This window comes from Bos mutus, chromosome 16 (genome assembly GCF_027580195.1).
Source record: "Bos mutus isolate GX-2022 chromosome 16, NWIPB_WYAK_1.1, whole genome shotgun sequence".
In the NCBI taxonomy this organism is placed as follows: domain Eukaryota; kingdom Metazoa; phylum Chordata; class Mammalia; order Artiodactyla; family Bovidae; genus Bos; species Bos mutus.
In genome coordinates this window covers 31,408,866-31,414,565 of record NC_091632.1, presented here as the reverse complement: position 1 = coordinate 31,414,565, position 5,700 = coordinate 31,408,866, and the positions used below count along the sequence as shown (strand labels likewise).

Genomic DNA, 5,700 nt, shown 5'->3' with positions numbered 1-5,700 from the left:
ACTTCCACTGCTTTTCAAACTTAAGATAAGGTCTGAATTAAACCGTAGTTTTTTCCTAGTTCTCTAGGCAACAGACAGCAGACAGTGGTACTGTTAAGCCTCTGTAAATCATATCAGCTTTTCTGCACCTGTCTATATAACAGGTGAATCTTGAACAACATGTGGTTGAACTGCTCAGACTCACTTCAATGAGGATTTTTTTTTTAACAGTGATTGAATTTGGTCTATATGTAGTTGGTTGAATCTGAGGATGATTAACTGAGGATAGGGAGAGCCGACTCTGAGTGACATGAAGTACGTAACATGTATTTGTTATACTTTTGAACATTCTGATAACCAGAAAAGCTGTCCTTGACTTTTTCTGATAGGGAGGGACTGGAATTGTAATGGGAATTATCAGCCAATTCTTATGTGATCAACCACCCAAAATGATATAATTCTGGAATGCAGTATGGAAATAATAAATCCATGTTAAATGTTTTTGCTTTTCTAGCATTTTACTAAAAGAAATTTGGAAGTCTGGCCACCATTCAATTATATCTATAAGGAATACTATCCACCCATGGGAGGCATGAAATGGTGAAACCAGTTTCAACCTTGTTGGCAGTGGGGAATACATCTTGCAGAAATGAGGACCTTGCCTTTGAAGTGAAGCACACACAAGGGCAAGAAACTGTGACTTATGCTCTGACTGGTAGAAGCATAAAGGAAACCCACACCCAAGGTCATGGCCTGTGCCAGCAGTGAGAGCCCTCCAAGACCTCATCACTCCAATAGTTCACTGGATACTGAGTTTGTTCCCCTTTGTGTGTATTGACCCCACTGAACAGTCACAGAAGTACTAAAGGAGGTAAGAGCTGCCCCGGGAGGTCGGGGGGCGGGATCCTACATGGTGGTTCAGACAGTAAAGAATCAGCCTGCAATGCAGGAGACCAAGGTTTGATCCTTAGGTCAGGAAGATCCCCTAGAGAAGGAAATGGCAACCCACTCCAGTGTTCTTGCCGGGAGAATTCCATGGACAGAGGAGCTTGGCTGTCTACAGTCCATGGGGTTGCATAGAGTCAGACATGACTGACTGACTAAGAAAACACACACACACACACACACACACAGGAGATGCCCCCAGAAAGAATAAAGAAGTTACAGGAATGGTAAGGTTTTGAATCATGGACATCACTGTGCCTTTGTTTTTTTTATCAGTAACTGGAGAAAGTTGAGGCAATAAATGAACACAGAATAATATATCATGGAGGATAGCAGTTGGTTTTCTATGAGTGTCTATTAATTCTTTTAATTAATTTTTATTGGAGTAGATTTGCTTTATAATGTCCTAGTATTTTCTTGCTATACAACAAAATAAATAAGTCATATCTATACATTTATCCATTCTCATTTTAGATGTCCTTCCTATTTATGTCAGCTGGAGGATCTCTTTATTCCTAATAATTTCTCATTTTAAAAATTTTTTTAAATTTTATTTTTATTTTTTTAACACCAAAAACATTTTTATTGGAGTACAGCCAATTAACAGTGTTGTGATAGTTTAGGTGAACAGCGAAGGGACTCAGCCATACATATACATGTATCCCTTCTCCCCTGCTAGCTCAGACAGTAAAGAGTCTACCTGCAGTGCAGGAGACCCAGGTTTGATCCCTGGGTTGGAAAGATCCCCTGGAGAAGGAAATGGCAACCCACCCCAGTATTCTTGCCTGGAGAATCCCATGAATGGAAGAACCTGGGAGCTACAGTCCATGGGGTTTCAAAGAGTCAAACTCGACTGAGCAACTCCACTCACTTATTCTCCCCTAAATCCCCCTCCCATCCAGTCTGGCACATAACATTGAGCAGAGTTCCGTGTGCTATACAATAGGTTCCGTTGGTTATCCACTCTAAATATAGCTCTGTGTACATGACTTTCCTAAAATCCCCAACCACCCCGTCCCTGCAGCAACCGTGAGTTCATGTTCTAAGTCTGTGAGTCTCTTTCTGTTTTGCCAGTAAGCTCATTTGTATCATTTCTTTTTAGATTCCACATATAAGGGATGTCATATGATATTTCCCGACAATTTCTTCACAACTGTCTTCCCAGGGATAACTCTAACACATGGGTCTCCAACGTGTATCCACTCAGGTTCATATCAGATTCTGGAAGCACATGTCCACGAAAGTCCCATCCTCTCCCAGAGTCTACAAATCCCCCTGCAATCCTGCACCACCCCCACTATCACCTTTCCTTTTCCCGTTCACACTGAGCAGATATCTGGAACCCTAGGTCTGTGTTCCCTTCATGATATCCCCAAGTTCTAGATTTCCATTTCAAGGTGCACAGAAGCAAGCAACGCCCTCGGCAGGGGCAGGACAGCTGTATACAATGGGCTCCATGTGATGGCATACATCCTCACCACAGCGAGGACAGGGGCTGGGGCTAATCCAGACGATACTGGGACGTCCCAAGTCTCTCAGAATCTCCAACAGCTGAGCCCGAAGCTGGGCAAGTCTCGCTTCCAGGAGAACACCCCGAGGTCTGTAACTCTCCTGAGGGGCAGGATAGCGCTCTGGCCTTAAACAGGACAGCACAGCGGTGTGTCGCAGCAGCTTCTCCATGACGTCCGTGGACAGGAGGTTCCCACACAGGCTGACGGCCCTGAGCTGGGAGCAGTGGCTCAGGGCAGGCAGAAAGGCCTCCAGCTGGGAGTCTGTGATCCCACACGCGTCCAAGTCCACTTCCTGGAGGGTGGCTGCGACTTTCTCCAGCAGAACTTGGTGTAGCTCAGGCCTAAAGTCAGTCATGGTGACACCACTCAGATCCAGGCCCTTTAGCTGACTTGATGTTTGGGCTCTGGGACAGGGAAGTCAAGTGTGATTCTATAAGCCAGCAACTGGTTCTTGACAGGCTGTCTAAGGGGAACTTCAGGCACCTGAGGAGAAACCAAACAATTAGTTCTTGGGAACCGGGTGCCAGATCGTGTACAGGTGATAGACAAATGGTTTCTACAGGGCCATGTGTCGTCTGACCATCTATTGAGGGTCAATATGCTGATTTGCCCAGTCTCCTTCTAGTCTGAGGGCTATCAACCTCACTGTGGTACTGAGTCACTTTACAGCCCCTCCTGTATCAAACGGAGTACAACACACTCCACTTCCTTCTGAGGATGAATGAAGTTCATGGAATCTCAAGAACATGCTATGAGGAGATCCAGAGAGAGTCTCCATCAAGTGTGGACATCATTGAATATTAGTGTTGGGAGTGTTGGGAGACGAGATTTAAAAATGGTTTCATATATGGCTTCATTAAGTCCAATCTTGAGCTACAGATCCTGTATCTCCGGCCAGGTGAGGCTCTAGGGAAGCATACAGAAGGAACAACTTACACAAGATCCCAGAACATGAAATGTGATGCCAGTCTAAAAGGGCTCACATTTCTGCATCGTTTGCAATCTTTCTATCACTTTTTATAATTCTTTTCTCTCAGATTGATTAACGTCATCTGCAGAACCATGCTTCTCCCATATATCAGTTAACTTACCTAGGGCAAAAAACACCCTTCTACACGCAGCGAATTTAGAACAGGTTCATTGCGGGCACCAACCTTGGGAGCATAGAGCTTCCCTTCAGGAATGCTCTGATCTGATCTGATGTAGTTTCCCCGCTTCAATGTCCTTTTTACTTACCTATTTTTATCATTTCATTATAGACACCTCCAAAGAAGGAGGAAATTACCAACTCTGGGGTGCAAACATCCCAGTCACTAATCTGTATCTCTCTAGCAGGGTGTCTCACAAGAGCCACTAGACCAGTGTAACCCGCTACCTTGATTTGTGTGGTTGTGGAACACCACATTCTAGGAGACAGCGACAAAGGAGACAGTGCTTTTGACATTCTAATGCTCAGTGTTACCCAGTCAGTGGTGCACACTCACCTGAGCATCTGGTCCAGGCAGCCTTCAAGGAAGGAGGGAGACTCCAGATGGAGATCCTGGAGGTGGCCCAGCCTCAGGAACTGGGAGGTAATTTGCACTGGGAGGTAATCCTGCTCCTGCTTCTTAAAGGCAGACACATGGATGGGGAAGAAACGGATTCTCTGCAAATTACTCATCTCATCCAGGAAAGGAGCAAACAAATGTGGCCAGGGTGGACAGATTCCAGGTGCAATTCACTTGCACCTCCTGGATACAGTCCAGCTGCACCATGCTCAGGACCTTCACAATATTGTCCACTGGTGTTGAAACAACCATCAGCTTCTTAACAACACAGGTGGATGGAAGACTTTCTCTGCTCCACCCACCAAAGGAAGAAGGTGAGGAAGTTGTCCAGGGTCTTTTTCTTCAGGCAAAGGTCCATAAAAATCTTTAGTGGAGCCAAGTGCTGCTTTGTCATTGACCTGGGCTCAGTCATTAGTGCCATTCCTGAGCTTGAGCACCCACAACTGCTGGCTCCAGACCACATGCTCCAGAAGTTCTGGCCAGTATATTTCGTAAATCTAGCACCCGCAGTTTGCACCTCCTGGCGGGGAGAAAGAGATTGATTAGGATGTATTAAAACGTACACAGAGTGAAAAAAAAAAAAAGCCTCACAATGCGACAACAGACTGCCCACCTGTGCTGTAACTTAACATTCCTGATGTCACCAGCTGCCTTGTCTTCTTCCCTCTCTGACTCACTTTCCTCTTTGCCCTCTTATCCTTTCTGATTCTCTACTTCTAGTAACTCTAAGCATGACTGAGAGGGGTTGGGGAATCTTCTTTCAGGCTACCCTTCATTAAAGGCACTATTATACTTCCAAAAGGTAGTTCCCACAGCAAGCTAAGGCTTCATCATTGTCATCTTAGAACTCTCTGATCCATCCCTTTTCATCCACATTCCCTCAACCCAGCTGTCTCCCTGGGACTCCCAGGAGTTTACCAAGTTACCTGAGTCAGACTCACCTGTATCGGACCTTCTGGGCAAGCAGGACATCGAGTGCTTCCAGCTTGTAGGGGCCCCACATGAGCCAGGTCAATCAGGGCCCCCAGAGGCAGGCAGCCAAAGGGCCAGGTTTACACCATTGATTCCAGGGTCTCAACACATCTTCCATGGAAGGCTTCCAGGCAAAGGGTGGGAAGAGCTCTGTAGGCAGACTCTCCAGAGTAGAAAAGGCCAAGTCATCATGCCTCAGCAGGTGCATTCCCACCAGGTCAAGGAGTCTGGGTGGGGTCTGGATACTCATGCTGACTTTGCTCCAAAATGACTCCTGTAGAAACTGCCAGGGAACAAGTGGTCCATTTTAGGCAATTCAGGAGCATACCTTAGGCAGTCTCCCTACCCTTCCAAGGAATCCACTCAGGGCCAAGGTCACTGCTCTAGCTGGGATGCAAATGAGGCACTTAGCCATAATGCACTAGGCAGGGGTCGGGGGACAAGGTGTTAACTCTTTCTTTACTCTGAATATGAACTAGCGAGATTGCTAGTACTAAGGAGGCAAAAGGCAACCACTAGCCCATTCAGGTCCATCTACTGCTTTGCTTTTTTCATGTTCCACCTAGAAATGCATACTGAAGTGCATGAAAGATGACTCTATCTTTATTTGGGGAAAATATTCTGACCATCACTTAGAGCTCTAACTCTATGGGAAGAGGAGAGTCATGTGGATCCATACAGCCTCCATTGTCAGTTATTCCTAAGATGAATGCCATTTGTGAACTAAATATGTATCTTAAATTTCA

General features: G+C 45.7%; 1 non-coding gene across 1 annotated transcript; it reads right to left on the bottom strand.

The window, feature by feature from the left end:
• Positions 1 to 1,541: 1,541 nt before the first annotated feature.
• LOC102264645 (uncharacterized) lies at positions 1,542 to 5,076 on the bottom strand. The gene is made up of 3 exons (XR_011467145.1): positions 4,924 to 5,076; positions 3,920 to 4,502; positions 1,542 to 2,918 (listed from the first exon to the last, which is right to left on the bottom strand). It is a non-coding gene; the product is annotated as an uncharacterized protein (transcript).
• Between the last annotated feature and the right edge of the window lie 624 nt (positions 5,077 to 5,700).